At 39.6% G+C, this 18462-nt stretch overlaps 1 protein-coding gene across 9 annotated transcripts in view; it reads right to left on the reverse strand.

The window, feature by feature from the left end:
• The window catches only part of LOC5565368 (metallo-beta-lactamase domain-containing protein 1), a 361006-nt gene that overhangs the window by 146929 nt on the left and 195615 nt on the right, over positions 1 to 18462 (reverse strand). The window lies entirely within an intron of this gene.

Raw genomic sequence — 18462 nt, forward strand, 5'->3', positions numbered from 1 at the left:
ATTGAAAATCCTGTTAAACTTCAGCACACCGTTGATAACCCAGAACCGAACCAATCATCAGCTTAGAGTCTTGAAACGATGTGAAGTTCACAGCTTCGTCCTGAATTAAAAAGTCGATTTTTTTTCATTCTCAACAAACATGACGTCCCATCCTATCACAGTTATTGGAACACTCTTCAGAATCCTACACATAAGTGTCGAAGCAATTGGATTATTTTTTGTTCATGATTCGGCCAAACGGTATTCGACCAAATGAACCGTTCGGCCAGATGGCATTCGGCCTAATGGCGTTCGGCCAAATGGCCGGACACCCTTTTAGGATGTTCTTCTTTCAGCACTGTCTAATTGTTGAACTAACATCAATTATGTTATTATTAGGTATATCAATGATGATTAACCTTCTTTAAGCATAAGCTGAAAAAGTTCTTTGTAATTCAGCTTCGAAACTTTAATAATTGCATGCTAACTGTAAATCACTATTATTTTCTGTTTCGGCCAAACGACATTCGGCAAAATGACCCTTTCGGCCACATGGCGTTCGGTCAAACGGCATTCGGCCAAATGACCCGGAACCTTACCTGCCTTGTCTTCGAATGCAGAATATAGCAATGAAGGCGTGGAAATTCGTTACAGTCATTCAACTGTATCACAGCCTACGTGATTGAAAAATATAAGGGGTCGTCCATAAATGACGTAGATTTTTTTTAGGGGGGAGAGGGGCTTCACGAATTTGTGACGATGTGTGACGAGGGAGAGGGAGGGGTCCTAGCTAGTGGACGTAGCATTTTGAATCATGTCGGTAAAAAGATAGGCGCTGAGAAAATGGATGCTGCAGGAGATCTGTACCCAATCAACTCATCGATTTGTTTTGATATATCATTGCTTTTGATGGAATAGCCCTAGAGTAAGGTGGGGCAAAAGTTCGACCTTAGTGGTATAATCAAAGTTTCCAGGAAAACAACAGCAGTTAAAACAACACAAATACCATACAGTCAACCTTTAACATATTGGCTATAATTTTGCTGAACAAACTTGTGTCAAAATATTTACCCATTTTTAGTTATAACAGTTTCAAAATTGATTGCCTTAATCGAACTTTTGCCCCACCGGTGGGGCAAAAGTTCGCTGGCTAAAACACAAAATATCGATCTGTTAATGACAGGCATACTTCACACCAACCGTAAATTTAAGTTTGCCGAAAAATACACACTAAATTTTCATCAAAAAATTGCCCGAAACCGGGTTAATTGTAATATACTCAAAAACAGCAGTTTTTCGCAAAACTAAGTGAAAATGTAAAATTTTGGTGACAGTTTTCACACGATCAGACAAATTTAATTAAATTTGAAGTTAACATGTGGATTTTAGATAATTTGCAAATTTTTCCGTGATTTTATACAAGGGTCGAGCTTTTGCCCCGCTGATTCGAACTTTTGCCCCACTATGGGCCAAAAATTGTTTTCAAGCATTTATGCAAAAACTAATACACCTCAAAGCAACCTTATGATAGGCCTAGAAACGCCCTTACATAAAATATTGAAAAAGATTTTATCTTCAATTGGTTCCATGCAACGAAAGTTTGACCAAAAATTACAATATTCACGTCGAAAAACAACAAATAGCCATAACTTTTCCAAATCTCAATCGATTTTTATGATATTTTGAGTAAAAGTCTCTTACTTGAATAGCATTTGAACCACCATGACATTTATAATATTTGTTTTGAATTGAGCTAGAAATCTTAAAAAGAAACTCTTACCCCACTCGAACTTTTGCCCCACTTTACTCTAATATTAATTAGGACAACAGATTCGAGTATTATCGAAATTGCCATATCATTCAATTTCTTAATAACTCGGTAACTCGGAGAAATATTATTTTTATTATTTTATTACTGTATATGAAACTGTTATTCTTTATATTACCCTTACGTTTCAGTCAGTAATTAATATCAAACTTTGTATTGAACTTCTGAGTTCCAATTTTTGATTAAGAAGGAAAAGAGCCAGAAAAACATATTTTTACATATAGAAGAAGGGGTGGGGTGCTTAATATGCTACGTATTTTCCAAGGGGGGGGGGGTATCAGCATTTGTGACGAAATGCTACGAGGGGAGATGGGGTGCAAAAAATCAGTAAAAAAGTGCTGCGTCATTTATGGACGGCCCCTAAGGCTCTTACTATGCTTGGATGTTCATGTGGGTTCTCTTGAAATATGTTTATTTTCCTACAAATAATCCAACTTCGACAGCATTTATCGAAATTGCAAAAATATGTTATGAGCAACTCGTTGCAAAACTCGATTTTTTCAGCACTCGTCGTAATTATCCAACTCGGTAAGCCTCGTTGGATAAATGTACGACTCGTGTTGAAAATAATCATCATTTTGCAACTTGTTGCTTAAATAACTATTTAAGGTCTTGTGATAAAATGGTGCAAAAATATCGAGAAAAAGTTATTGCGATTTGAATATTTTTTTTAGCGTTATAACATGAAGCTGCCGTTAGAGGAGTTAAGAAGAATAGAGTTTCATTTCGACACTTGTAGTGACGAAAAGTTTGTTTGAATATAACATAAATGTACCGTTGCTAGGATAAAAATATGTTATCATATGCATAGAACGAGCTTACAAGACTAATGTTCATTCAGTCGCTCACCCCACAGGAGCATGCAACGGAATCAGAAGACCACACACGGCTGAATTCGTAAAACCAAATTTAAATCAGAAATACCCGCGAATGTATATCACAGAATAAGAATTATTATTACGACCTGCACGTTAAGGACATATAAGGCTATTATTTTGTTATCAGTATCTCGACAATAATTTATTATGATATTTTATTCTGTCTATATATTTGTTGTTGGTTTGTTATTTCAATAGATATTTTTATTTCCTTCTGTGTCATAAAGACTGAGTTATTATTTTTGTCATTTTAACTCTTATTCCAAACAACTAACAAATTTAAAAAATGGACGCTCAAACAACCCATTATAATAATATAATTTGCCATTCATTTGCGATTTTCCCCCACCCGGGTATCGTTATCGAACGACTCGAACATGGTTATTGTGGCTGGCTGAATTGGGATGGCAGAAGAAAGCTCGACGAACTCAAGTCATTTCAATTACGAAATGCTTCGAATCTTCCGTCGAATAGTTTGTTAGCTTGTTTGCTTCGGTGCTTCAGGATGATTCACACAGCAATGTAACGCTAGTTTGCTGTTGATCAAAAGATACGACGGACGAGTGCAATGGCAATAGCGCTGGGCGGACGAGCTTTGAGTAAACGAAGCGGAACAGTTCTCTTCTTTTTTCTCTATTAATTCATTCCAGTTCGCTTCTTTGAGAGCTCTCAGAACGGAAAAAGGATTTATTGATGTTGCTAGAAAAATGTAGTTTACATGGATCTAGTAGATTCAGTGAGCGGAAAAAGATGATTGCTTTAATCTTCCTTTTTTTCTGAAAACCATGCTCCACTTATGAATGAAGACTCCAAACAACCCACTGTTAGATACAATTGGAAGATTGTTGGGGTTGTCCAATAACCACGTGATCTTTTCTTTTTAGATTTTCATAATACAACACCCCTTTCTAAGGGGTCTTTCTTAGCCGAGTGGTTAGAGTCCACGATTTCAAAGCAAAGCCATGCTGATAGTGTCTGGACTCGATCCCCGGTCGGTCCAGGATCCTTTTGTAATGAAAATTTCTCTGAATTCCCTGGGCATAGAGTAAAATCGTACCTGACACACGATATCCAAATGCAAAAATGGCAACTTTGGCAAATAAAGCTTTATTCAATAAATGTAGAAGTGCTCATTGAACACTAAGCTGAGAAGCAGGCTCTCTCCTAGTGAGGACGTAATGCCAAGAAGAAGGTGAAGGAAAAGATATTTCTAAAAATATAAGGATTACTGTTCTATTGATGCAACAAGCATGCTTTTCGAGTAAGAAAGAACATTTCAACAAAAAATCATTCTCTAGGCTTATTCAAACAAATTTTATTTATTTAGATTTAATTTTAAATTTTGGTGTGGTCCTATTACTGGCCCCATCGTTACCCAAAGCAACTGCCTAAATTCTCCATTTTTATTTGGGTACCATTTTTATTTGGCAGTACCGTTTTGATTCATGTTACGGACACTTAAGGCTATAACCCATCAGGAAGCATATAAAATAAATCAATCTGTTTGATTTCTCGGCGCTATCGAACCTTTAAAACACTTAACTTTCGAATGGTGGGTGAAGATTTTGTTTCTGATACATAAATAATCTTATCTTATATATCTTCTATATAAATAAAAATGGAATGGTGTTTGTATGTCACGAAATGGCTCACGAACGAGGCAACGGATTTGAATGATTCTTTTTCCATTTTGTTCGTCAAGGGTTCCGACGTGTTTGTGTGTATAAAAGTTCCAGGATGTTCACCGGGAAAGTAGGAAAAACGGGACTGAACGGAACTGTCATTTTGTATGGGACGATTCATAGCAGTTTTCAACAGCCTACTTGATGGCAAGACGGAGTTTGCCGGGACCACTAGTATCTATATAAATAAAAATGGAATGGTGTTTGTATGTCACGAAATGGCTTGCGAACGGGTCAGCGGATTGACGCAAGTTTTTCACTGTTGCACTCTCCAAGGGATGTGACGTGTTCCTTGCGAGGAAAAAGATCAGGAAAGTCGCTGGAATACTCGGGAAAACGGGAGAAGACTAAGGTGTCATTTTGTATGGTGCATTTCTTGACGTTTTCCAACAGCCTACTTGATGGCAAGACAAAGTTTGCCGGGACCACTAGTTTTAAATAAATATTTATAAATGTGTGGACTTTTCATGATTCTTATTCCGGACGCTTCTTTACTTTTGCTCCATATTCCGGACACTTTGATTCAAATTCCGGACAGCTCATGAAAATCATAAAAAGACAAGTCAAATTATTATTTGAAATTTGAAAACCACTAAAGGAGCGTCTTAGGCAGTTGAGTGTTATAAATTTTTATAGATATCTATAGAAAACCTTGATTAAAATAAACCTCGAAAGTGTGAACTTTTAAACAACAAATATTGAAACATTTCATGTGAAATATTTTCCATACAAAGTAGAGTGTCCGGAATAAGAAGTTGTCCGTAATATTAATCAAAACGGTACAAATCCTTCATTCGGAATGTTGGTTTCTATATTTGTGTCAAACCCGTGCATAAGGGAGGAGCTGAGAGGCTTCATCCACTTCATTGGCTAAGTATGCTCTATTAGGACATCCAGAGACCCTTGCCCGTAAAAACACCCAAACTTCCCAATTTCATTCCTCCTGTGCGCGTACCTGATTTCTGCCCATTTTTTTCCAAACAATATGAATGTTTGATAATGTTTAGAGCTTTCATTTCTCTTACAGCTCCTTTTGCTGGCCATGATCCCATTTCCCAGGCCCCGCTTTTCATCGGCCGTTTCCTGTATCTTCTCTACCTTTCCACGTAGACCGGACAAACTGTGAACCTTTGAATGCTGTTCCCGGTGACGATTTCACCCATGAGCATAGCCAGGATGTATGGCAGTCGATCAACCTCAAAAGTTCATTTATGAATTTCATGAAAGACGGTAATTATAGACAATTTTAGCATAAAACTCTAGGCTATGACGGACATCCATATCCTTTTTCTTTCACAGTGTGTAGATTAAAGTGCGAAACGCGCCATGGTTTCAATTTGTAGACTTCGTGGCCGTGCGGTTAGCGGCGTAACTCGTCCCCAGCAAACGTTTAACGTTTAAACGTTTAAGCGTGTATCGAATCTTTCGTGTTCTGTTTTTCACGCAACTTGATACGTACGTCACGCTTAAACTGGTTCACACTTTTTTTTTTACTTCAAACTTTGAATCGAAAAGAATTTATTATTTCTTTATTTATTTATTGAAGCAGGGAAAAGCCCCTGGGAGTGCTCTTTTTATTTCTAAGTAGCTTCTCCAAGAGGCACAAAACCCACTTTTCTTTTCAACTTGTAACAATGATTCGTAATCCTACTAGCTAACCCAATGAACTTTAGTTCTTTGAAGGGTTGGCTAATGGATCTATATATTTGTTGGCATCTTCACTTCAAAAAATTTCTCATTAAATTTTATTTGATAAATTCTTTAGAATGAAAGCTATGATAAATTGAATATAGGGTACAGTTTAGTTGACAATAATTATTAAAAATATCGCTCTAAGCTAACATGTAGATGATGTTTGAGTCTATTTGTAAATGAATTTAAATTTGATAAGTTTTTTATATCTGTTGGTAAGTTATTGTACATAATAATTCCATCGTGTGTTAACCTTTTTCTTCCATATTCGGTTCTGATTCTGTGTAACTGAAAGTTATTAGATCGCCTAGTGTAGTGAGTATGATTTCGTCTTGAAATTTGATGATTCGTGTGTGTGTTCTCTAACGTAGTGATTTTAAAGATGTAAATCAACTTCCTATAGTCATGTAGAGCTTGTACTGGTAAAACGTTTTTAACTATTTCCTTATAAAGCTGTAGCTTCGGAAAAGTGTAAGGTAACTTGAAAGTAGCTCTTAAGGATTTGTTTTGCACAAATTTTAGTTTTTGGAGAGCAGTTTTTGGCGCAGCACCCCAAATGCTAATTAAGTATTGAAGCTTGGAATGCAGATGTGCAAAGTAAATCTTTTGTAGAACTTTCGAAGGCACAAAGTATGATAGTTTGCGGGTCAAACCGCATAATGGAGACAGTTTTCTAACTAAATGGTCAATGTGAGAACGCCAAGATAGAGTTTCATCTAAAATCAAACCTAAGTACTTAATTTCTGTGACTTGCTCAATTGAAATATCCCCTAGAGTTAGTTCAAGATTTATGTTTTCACGGTTTCTTTTGGATTTGAATATTATCGTTTTAGTTTTAGCTATGTTCATAGACAACATATTCTGATTAAAGTAATCATTGAGTAACTCTACATCCGATTGCATGTTATCTTGAATAGTTGCTACGTTATTTCTCAATTTTCCTATGAGTGGAAGCCTTCCCAAGTCATTTATAAATAATAGGAACAGTAATGGACCTAAACTACTGCCCTGCGGTACTCCTATAGAAAAAGGTTTCAGCGTACTTCGAGTATTACCAATTTCAACAAATGGATCATTAAAATAACCAAAACGGCCGCTATGGAAAGCATAGATAGCGCCACCGTAGCCTTGTGTGTTTGACAGAACAGCAATGCTGTCACAATGTTAAATCCCATATACAGTGGCGCCTTTGTTTTGATGCGGAGAGCACTGACAAAAACTACCTCCAATGATCCATTGCGATCTTCCATTTAAATAGCTATTTATAACATTACCTGCCATTCCTCTTACACCTATAAATTCAAGTTTAGTTTTTAAAATGTCATGATCAATCGTATCAAAGGCTTTTCGTAAATCGATAAATAATCCACCAACAATTTTTTTCGAATCAAAAGCACTAAGAATTTCATCAACTCTGGACAAACATTTGAAAAGGGCTCAAGAGGTCTTGAGCCTTTTTTCGGAAACGTTGCTGTTGAGCCCATTTTGGCCCGCCCACGCAAACTAACACCACTATCAAGAAGATTAGTGTTAGCTCTTCCTGATAGTGGTATTGGTGAGTATGATCGAGTGGAATTGAGCCCCGCAGCGTCTTGCAAAGCCATTGTTTACCAATGTCGATGTGCCCTTTTGAAATGTTTGTCCAGAACTGATTCCATGCAGGCAGTTTCCGTGCTAGATCCTTCTCTAAACCCAAACTGATTTTTGTAGAGAATGTTATGGCGTTTCACAAAATACATTATTCGTTAGCTAATATTTTTTCAAAGATTTTACTGAAAATAGAAATAATAGAAATAGGTCTATAATTGCCAATGTCTTCCGGGTCACCACCTTTGAAAATAGGAATAACTCTGCTTATTTTTAACCCATTAACGCCCAGTGATCTATTTTGAGATCAGATGCCTCGAACGCCCAGTGATCTATTTTGAGATCAGTTACATTTCTGAATACAGTTAATTTTTTAGACAAAATGGATGGTTGGTATCTTTGGCAAAGTTGTGAAAGACATTATGGTTTTTTTAATTCATATTTCTTCCACTAGGTTGCGCTATCAGCATAATACATTTCTGTTTTGTCATCAGCTCTTGTCGGCATCACCACGCTCGTCTTATACTACCATAAGCGTGGTTTGCAAATCAGAGATTCCTGAACAATTATAGAATGGTTCCTTTGCCGGAAGTCAGTGTGGATTCTGGGATTCCAGAGTAAATTATGAGATTTCAGAATATATCCTGGGATGCCAATGTGGATCCAGTGTTTCCAGTGCAGAATCCTGGGATTCCAGTGTGAATCCTGGAGTTAGTGTGGATCATAGGGTTTCAGTGTGGACGCTGGGATTGTAGTGTAGATTCTGGGAATCCAGTGTGGATTCTGGGAATCCAGTGTGGATTCTGGGAATCCAGTGTGGATTCTGGGAATCCAGTGTGGATTCTGGGAATCCAATGTGGATTCTGGGAATCCAGTGTAGATTCTGGGAATCCAGTGTAGATTCTGGGAATCCAGTGTGGATTCTGGGAATCCAGTGTGGATTCTGGGAATCCAGTGTGGATTCTGGGAATCCAGTGTGGATTCTGGGAATCCAGTGTGGATTCTGGGAATCCAGTGTGGATTCTGGGAATCCAGTGTGGATTCTGGAACCAGTGTGGATTCTGGAATCCAGTGTGGATTCTGGGAATCCAGTGTGATTCTGGGAATCCAGTGTGGATTCTGGGAATCCAGTGTGGATTCTGGGAATCCAGTGTGGATTCTGGGAATCCAGTGTGGATTCTGGGAATCCAGTGTGGATTCTGGGAATCCAGTGTGGATTCTGGGAATCCAGTGTGGATTCTGGGAATCCAGTGTGGATTCTGGGAATCCAGTGTGGATTCTGGGAATCCAGTGTGGATTCTGGGAATCCAGTGTGGATTCTGGGAATCCAGTGTGGATTCTGGAAATCCAGTGTGGATTCTGGAAATCCAGTGTGGATTCTGGAAATCCAGTGTGGATTCTGGGAATCCAGTGTGGATTCTGGGAATCCAGTGTGGATTCTGGGAATCCAGTGTGGATTCTGGGAATCCAGTGTGGATTCTGGGAATCCAGTGTGGATTCTGGGAATCCAGTGTGGATTCTGGGAATCCAGTGTGGATTCTGGGAATCCAGTGTGGATTCTGGGAATCCAGTGTGGATTCTGGGAATCCAGTGTGGATTCTGGAATCCAGTGTGGATTCTGGGAATCCAGTGTGGATTCTGGGATCCAGTGTGGATTCTGGGAATCCAGTGTGGATTCTGGGAATCCAGTGTGGATTCTGGGAATCCAGTGTGGATTCTGGGAATCCAGTGTGGATTCTGGGAATCCAGTGGTTGGATCAGTGGATTCTGGGAATCCAGTGTGGATTCTGGGAATCCAGTGTGGATTCTGGGAATCCAGTGTGGATTCTGGGAATCCAGTGTGGATTCTGGGAATCCAGTGTGGATTCTGGGAATCCAGTGTGGATTCTGGGAATCCAGTGTGGATTCTGGAATCCAGTGTGGATTCTGGGAATCCAGTGTGGATTCTGGGAATCCAGTGTGGATTCTGGGAATCCAGTGTGGATTCTGGGAATCCAGTGTGGATTCTGGGAATCCAGTGTGGATTCTGGGAATCCAGTGTGGATTCTGGGAATCCAGTGTGGATTCTGGGAATCCAGTGTGGATTCTGGGAATCCAGTGTGGATTCTGGGAATCCAGTGTGGATTCTGGGAATCCAGTGTGGATTCTGGGAATCCAGTGTGGATTCTGGGAATCCAGTGTGGATTCTGGGAATCCAGTGTGGATTCTGGGAATCCAGTGTGGATTCTGGGAATCCAGTGTGGATTCTGGGAATCCAGTGTGGATTCTGGGAATCCAGTGTGGATTCTGGGAATCCAGTGTGGATTCTGGGAATCCAGTGTGGATTCTGGAATCCAGTGTGGATTCTGGGAATCCAGTGTGGATTCTGGGAATCCAGTGTGGATTCTGGGAATCCAGTGTGGATTCTGGGAATCCAGTGTGGATTCTGGGAATCCAGTGTGGATTCTGGGAATCCAGTGTGGATTCTGGGAATCCAGTGTGGATTCTGGGAATCCAGTGTGGATTCTGGGAATCCAGTGTGGATTCTGGAATCCAGTGTGGATTCTGGGAATCCAGTGTGGATTCTGGGAATCCAGTGTGGATTCTGGGAATCCAGTGTGGATTCTGGGAATCCAGTGTGGATTCTTGGGAATCCAGTGTGGATTCTGGGAATCCAGTGTGGATTCTGGGAATCCAGTGTGGATTCTGGGAATCCAGTGTGGATTCTGGGAATCCAGTGTGGATTCTGGGAATCCAGTGTGGATTCTGGGAATCCAGTGTGGATTCTGGGAATCCAGTGTGGATTCTGGGAATCCAGTGTGGATTCTGGGAATCCAGTGTGGATTCTGGGAATCCCAGTGTGGGATTCTGGGAATCCAGTGTGGATTCTGGGAATCCAGTGTGGATTCTGGGAATCCAGTGTGGATTCTGGGAATCCAGTGTGGATTCTGGGAATCCAGTGTGGATTCTGGGAATCCAGTGTGGATTCTGGGAATCCAGTGTGGATTCTGGGGAATCCAGTGTGGATTCTGGGAATCCAGTGTGGATTCTGGGATCCAGTGTGGATTCTGGGAATCCAGTGTGGATTCTGGGAATCCAGTGTGGATTCTGGAATCCAGTGTGGATTCCTGGGAATCCAGTGTGGATTCTGGGAATCCAGTGTGGATTCTGGGAATCCCAGTGTGGATTCTGGGAATCCAGTGTGGATTCTGGGAATCCAGTGTGGATTCTGGGAATCCAGTGGTGGATTCTGGGAATCCAGTGTGGATTCTGGGAATCCAGTGTGGATTCTGGGATCCAGTGTGGATTCTGGGAATCCAGTGTGGATTCTGGGAATCCAGTGTGGATTCTGGAATCCAGTGTGGATTCTGGGAATCCAGTGTGGATTCTGGGAATCCAGTGTGGATTCTGGGAATCCAGTGTGGATTCTGGGAATCCAGTGTGGATTCTGGGAATCCAGTGTGGATTCTGGGAATCCAGTGTGGATTCTGGGAATCCAGTGTGGATTCTGGGAATCCAGTGTGGATTCTGGGAATCCAGTGTGGATTCTGGGAATCCAGTGTTGGATCCATGGGATTCTGGGAATCCAGTGTGGATTCTGGGAATCCAGTGTGGATTCTGGGAATCCAGTGTGGATTCTGGGAATCCAGTGTGGATTCTGGGAATCCAGTGTGGATTCTGGGAATCCAGTGTGGATTCTGGGAATCCAGTGTGGATTCTGGGAATCCAGTGTGGATTCTGGAATCCAGTGTGGATTCTGGGAATCCAGTGTGGATTCTGGGAATCCAGTGTGGATTCTGGGAATCCAGTGTGGATTCTGGGAATCCAGTGTGGATTCTGGGAATCCAGTGTGGATTCTGGGAATCCAGTGTGGATTCTGGGAATCCAGTGTGGATTCTGGAATCCAGTGTGGATTCTGGGAATCCAGTGTGGATTCTGGGAATCCAGTGTGGATTCTGGGAATCCAGTGTGGATTCTGGGAATCCAGTGTGGATTCTGGAATCCAGTGTGGATTCTGGGAATCCAGTGTGGATTCTGGGAATCCAGTGTGGATTCTGGGAATCCAGTGTGGATCTGGGAATCCAGTGTGGGATTCTGGGGAATCCAGTGTGGATTCTGGGAATCCAGTGTGGATTCTGGGGAATCCAGTGTGGATTCTGGGAATCCAGTGTGGATTCTGGGAATCCAGTGTGGATTCTGGGAATCCAGTGGGATTCTGGGAATCCAGTGTGGATTCTGGGAATCCAGTGTGGATTCTGGGAATCCAGTGTGGATTCTGGGAATCCAGTGTGGATTCTGGGAATCCAGTGTGGATTCTGGGAATCCAGTGTGGATTCTGGGAATCCAGTGTGGATTCTGGGAATCCAGTGTGGATTCTGGGAATCCAGTGTGGATTCTGGGAATCCAGTGTGGATTCTGGGAATCCAGTGTGGATTCTGGGAATCCAGTGTGGATTCTGGGAATCCAGTGTGGATTCTGGGAATCCAGTGTGGATTCTGGGAATCCAGTGTGGATTCTGGGAATCCAGTGTGGATTCTGGGAATCCAGTGTGGATTCTGGGAATCCAGTGTGGATTCTGGGAATCCAGTGTGGATTCTGGGAATCCAGTGTGGATTCTGGGAATCCAATGGATTGGGATGGTAGATTCTGGGAATCCAGTGTGGATTCTGGAGTTATACCCAACTAACATTCACTTATTTAACAACCACCATAACATTTTAATAATTTCCATGGCCAACCTTTGTTAAAGCATTGTTCACACAAATTTGGAGAAACTTTAAAGCATGTCGTTGAATACCAACTTTATTTTTCAGCTTTTAAAACGTTTTACAAGCATTTAGTTCAGCTTTTATATGGCTGGTCTAAAAATAAATCCAGTGTGGATTCTGGGAATCCAGTGTGGATTCTGGGAATCCAGTGTGGATTCTGGGAATCCCAGTGTGGATTCTGGGAATCCAGTGTGGATTCTGGGAATCCAGTGTGGATTCTGGGAATCCAGTGTGGATTCTGGGAATCCAGTGTGGATTCTGGGAATCCAGTGTGGATTCTGGGAATCCAGTGTGGATTCTGGGAATCCAGTGTGGATTCTGGGAATCCAGTGTGGATTCTGGGAATCCAGTGTGGATTCTGGGAATCCAGTGTGGATTCTGGGGAATCCAGTGTGGATTCTGGGAATCCAGTGTGGATTCTGGGAATCCAGTGTGGATTCTGGGAATCCAGTGTGGATTCTGGGAATCCAGTGTGGATTCTGGGAATCCAGTGTGGATTCTGGGAATGGAATCCAGTGTGGATTCTGGGAATCCAGTGTGGATTCTGGGAATCCAGAGTGTATTCTGGGAAACAAGAGTGGATTCATGAAATCCAGTATAGATTCTGGGAATACAATGTGGATTCTGGGAATCTAGTGTGGATTTTGCGAAACCCAGTGTGGATTTTAGGAATTTAGTGTTGATTCTTCGAATCCAGTGTGGATCCTGGAATTACAATATGGATCCTGGTGTTCCAGTCTGATTCGAAGTGTTTCAGTGTGTATCATAGTATTCTAGTGTAGATTGTGTTGCTGCATTGTGGATCCCTGGTTTCTAATGTGGATATTAGAATTCCACTAGGTTTGTTGTATTTGTGTGTATATCTTGGGACTGTTGTTCCGAATCTTGGTATTCCATTGTGGGTATTGATATTCCTGGAATTGAATCCTGGAATTCCAGTTTAGACCCTGGGATTGTAACATGGGTCATGTAAATCTAATGTGAAACCTGAGATTTCACTAGGGACCTTGGGGTTTCAGTATCTTGATACAGGTCGGACTCGATTATCCGGAGACTCGATTATCCGGGGACTCGATTATCCGGGATTCGATTATCCGTAATTTTAGACTCGATTATCCGGAATTAGATTTTTGATGTTCTTGTTTTTCAATTTTTATGCATAAATCTGAGATAATTTGGTATTCCAATACACAACGTGAATGGTTTTGCAGTTTTGAACGTATTTAAGAACAGAAGGGTTTTAAAAAGTGGTTTTTGTGTACGCTGGTCAAAAAACATTTTTTTTCTTGTAAAGACCCCTAATGTTCCTAGAAATAATTTCTGGCTACGCCACCGCATCATATAAATCAAACAACAAAAAAAGATAACATATATGTTCTTTTATCGAAGATTTAATTTTTTTCTTAGTGATTCGATTATCCGGAAAATTCATTTATCCGGAGTGAAAATAAAATCGATACTCCGGATAATCGAGTCCGACCTGTACTTCAGTATGGATCTTGCGATTCTAGTGTGAACCGCAGGATTGGAACATGGGTCCTTGGTTTCTAATGTGAATGCTGGGATTTCAGTGTGGATTTTAGGATTTCAGTGTAGATATTTGAACACCAGTGAAGATTATGCATTTCCACTGTAGATTTTTGAAATTCACTGCGGATCCTGGGATATTCCAGTATGGATTTCAGATGTGGATCCTAGAGTTTCATTGATGGATACCAGTGAAGAGTTTGAGTTTCCAGTGTGGATTCTTGAATTCCAGTGTGGATCCTTGGAGTATAGCATAGATCATGGATTTCTAGTGCGGATTTTGGGATTCTAGTGTAGATGTTTGTATTCCAGTGAGGATTCTGGCATTCCAGTGGGAATTGTTAAATGGTTGCCCAAGGATATACTGGGGAATCCTGTTGGAGTTATGTTGAAAGTCTGTGCAAATAGTGAGCAAAAAGTTTTAAAATACATTGGAAATCTAACGAGAATGCTGAGATTCTTGTGATGGCCCTGTTGAAATCTTATAGTTATATGGCAAACAGTTAGTATTCCTGAGAGAATCACGTAGAAATACTTTGGGAATTTGGATTGGTCTGATTGGAAAGAGTCAATTGTAAGAATTATGTGGGTATTTTGTAGAAATACTGCGGGAATTGTCAACATTATGAGAATTCAGTGTGTTTTTGCATAAGCATCCTGGAAAAATTCCAATGGGGATTTTGTGATATTCTTCGAGAATCCTGAGGGAATCCTGTTGGGATTCTGTGCGAAGCCTTGAAGATTTCTGTAGAAACAATATGTAATTGGTAGGAATCCTGCTAAATCCTTAGTGGTTTTTATTACGACAAAAAATATCATATTCGTGGAAATTTGTATAAGTGTGTACCCCGTAACCATTTGATACAAACGAGCCTGGCGTAAAATAAAGGAGGGGAATGCGACTACTGTTGCTATGTGTGTATGAATATATGCATGTTTGTATGTGCAAACGAGTATGTATTGTGCATGTACGTGTATGTGATCGTGTGTGTTTCGTACGCGTGTCACATTCAGCATCATTCTGTGGTGTAGTTTTCAAATAAGCCTCGTTTTGTTATTTATATTTATGGTATCATGTTCTTACCGTTTACATTATGTTTGTCATAATATCTTATAACTTTGTAATGCACCATATCACCTTCAAACATTTGCAAAATTAATCAAGTATTTTAATTTTTTCAATATTTTTCGTACATATGACCCACTGTGTACTGTGACAAAATGTGACCGTAGATTTCCATTTAAATGACGGTTTAAGTATTCTCTAATCATAATGCGATACTACAGAAAGAATCAGGTGATTACTACAACTGTGAAATAATTCGGGTGTAAATGGGTTAAACAATTGGGAAACTCGCCTTCTGCCATGCATGTGTTGAAAATTCTGGACAAAATTTTTGAAAAGATTTCTCTGTTTTTCTGCACATCTTGAGTCGATATTTTATCGGGACCTGGACTTTTGTTGGGTGACAATTCATTAATAATATTTCTGACTTCTATCTCTGACACCGGATTAAAAAATAAAGTGTGTTCAACTGAGTTTATTGTTCTGTACTTATTATAATCTTTGTTGCTGTTTAATTGGCTAGCTAGATCTAATCCGATTGAAGTAAAATACTGGTTGAACTGGCATGCTATGCTTGAAGGATCAATAATGCTATGATCATTTACTTTGATAGAAAAATTGCGTTTTTGACTCTGGTGCTTCCCTAGTAATTTATTGATATTGTGCCACATTTTTTTGGTATTTCCGTCACTTAAAAGTATTCTGTAAAAATTTGTTTTAGCAATCTGTTTCACGCTATTCAGTTTTTTATTAATGTGTTTTAAAAGTTCTAATGTTCGAGCGTCATTGGGGTTGCGTTTATGTTTCCTCAATAATTTGTTTTTCATTTGCATAAGTTTCCACACATCGAAGTCTATCCATGGGCACGCTTTATCTTTTATTTTAACTTCGATTTCAAATAATTTAGTATGCTTTATTACGCGTTGCAAGAAAAATTTTAATTCCTGGAAAATTCAAAACAATCTATCGGCAAATTTTCCATCAAATTCATCCTAGTCACCCGTGACATTGTTGCAGCTTCTGTCTGTCACTATGCAGGTTTAACCTGCTGTATCTTTCTTGTATGAATACATAATTTTAAAATTTTGAATAAACATAGACATGCGTATGCAGACTTGCAAATTGATCAAATTTGTTACATATCCTCAGAACGAACTGTGTTGTCAGAAATCTATGAAATTTGAATGGTTCATGAGAAGGTAGGAGGGTTGATTACGTCATAATAGAGGATTGGGACAAATGAGCAATTTATTCTTCTACGAATCATAATGAGAATGCAGAATGGGTAATACCTATGCTTGTCGTTAGAAAAGTATCGTTTGGGGAGTATTCCATTCAGAGATTTCAATATCATTCGAGGATTCAGAATCAGATCACCCATCTTCGATTTCGATGACTTTTTGAATCCATGGACGCCCGATTGGCGATCAGCAAATGACAGAATCAGGCGTCCATGGATGTTATTTCCAAACTTTGTCACGAAAATGATAGCTTAAATGAAGGGAAACAGGCAGAAAAACGCTATGCAGCTTTTGCTTACTGTCATTGAATTGAACCTTCTTTCCTCAAGCCTGCAAATGCTTGCTGTGGTTCATCATCTCTATGCGGAGATAGCTCGCTGCGCGTTATTTCCGCGAAGCAATCCAAATTTTTAAATTTCCCCGCAATACTTTTAGCTCGTTATATTTGTCGATTATGGATACAAGTGTATCATTTGGGTTTAAATCATTTGGAATGCTGCTTAAAAACTGCGAAAAATCTCTATGGAAAAAAGGCCTATTTAAAATATTCTTCTTTAAAATGATACGATGTGTTTTTGTTTTCAATTCTAGTTGAGTTAAAACAGGATTATGATCACTTATGTTGTTGTAGATTGTACTGTTAATAATAGTTATAAAACTTTCCAAATTACAAACTATCAATGATCAAGGATGTTGTCACTTGCAGGTCTGGAGGAAAATGTATTACAGTGGGATTCCGTTTTTGGCATGCTCCGTTTTTGGCATGCTCCGATTTTGGCACCCCCCGTTTTTGGCAACAATATGGATCCGTTTTTGGCAACATTTTTCAATACCATTAAAATTTGTAAATTTTTGTAAATATTATCGTGTCTGTTGCTTTAGTCACTTGAATAGCATGTCAACTCCACACCGATTACATTCCAGATCTCCATTTTCGTCGATGTTTCCCCAAATCTCACCAACTACTAAGGACTCGCGTACGCGCTTATTTGCTTCAGAATGGTCATTGGTCATACATAGGCAACTTTTCATGAGACCAATTATCTCCACCAGTATCTCAACTTAAGACCATTATTTTTTCATAGGCATTCATATTGAGTGACCAGCCCACTTGAATCTGCCAGTAGGTGATACAATAAAAAAACACTGTTCTTTGGATTTGGAACAGCTTGTTCGAACAGAGCACCAGCACCGACATAAGAGCAACGAAAAATCTATGACTCACACAGTTACAATCATAAATTTTGTCTCGCTGTGTTTATCATTATGGATTTATATACATTGCGTATGTAAAAACACACCGCAATAATAGATACAAATATGTACAGCAAAATGTCGTGTATCATAACTTTTTTTAAAATTTCATTAAATAACGTGACAAATGCGAATACAGTCCAAACTACAATTTATTTTCAATAATACCATTGAAGCGTGCGATAAATACGACTGAGAGTGTTTTTACTTTTTGTCTGTGGTATTGGTGTGTATATTGATCTTTCTGCGTCAACTATTTAAAGCTACGTTCTCTCTTTTCTATAGACTCTATAAGGCGTTAGATTTGTTAAGAGACGATCCAGAATTCTGTACAAGATTGTTAATCAAGGATACGGGTCTCAACATCATCAAAATGTTCCTTACAAGCTGAGTCTATGAGTTTCCTAACTGTGCCCTGGAGAATCCTTAAGGGATTCTTCGTTCTTGTGGGACTTTTCAGAAATTTTCACGAATTCATGAGGATATCTGCAGATTCCAAGTGGACACTGAGAGCTTCTTGAGGGATTGTTAGAATGTATAACTGGTTATGGAGGATTATGTCCAAAATCTGGTGATTCCTAATAAACTCTAGGGCGTCTTAAATTCTGTAAATTTAAATCTTAAGGTCTGTAAATTTTAAGCGGGATAATGTGAATTTCTAGTAGTATTTTTTAATATTTTTGGCGAAAGCTTGAGGATTTTGAAAAGGTTCCCAGAGGAATTTGAGGTGTGCTAGTGGTAGCCTAATAATAATAAACTTTTAATTTTTTTCATCGGAGACTTGAGAATTTACGGCAACATCGCAGCGGAATTCCAAGATGATAACTCATAGCAAAATCCTTAGCAAGATCCTGAGAACTCAATGCGAGATCCTAAGGATGCTTGGCAAGATGCTTCAGAGCTCAAGCGTTTTTTTTCTGTAGATTTCTTATGAGAACCTGAAGATTCCTATAAGGTTCTTGAGGTTTCATAACAGGATC

The sequence above is a fragment of the Aedes aegypti genome, chromosome 2 (assembly GCF_002204515.2).
Source record: "Aedes aegypti strain LVP_AGWG chromosome 2, AaegL5.0 Primary Assembly, whole genome shotgun sequence".
In the NCBI taxonomy this organism is placed as follows: domain Eukaryota; kingdom Metazoa; phylum Arthropoda; class Insecta; order Diptera; family Culicidae; genus Aedes; species Aedes aegypti.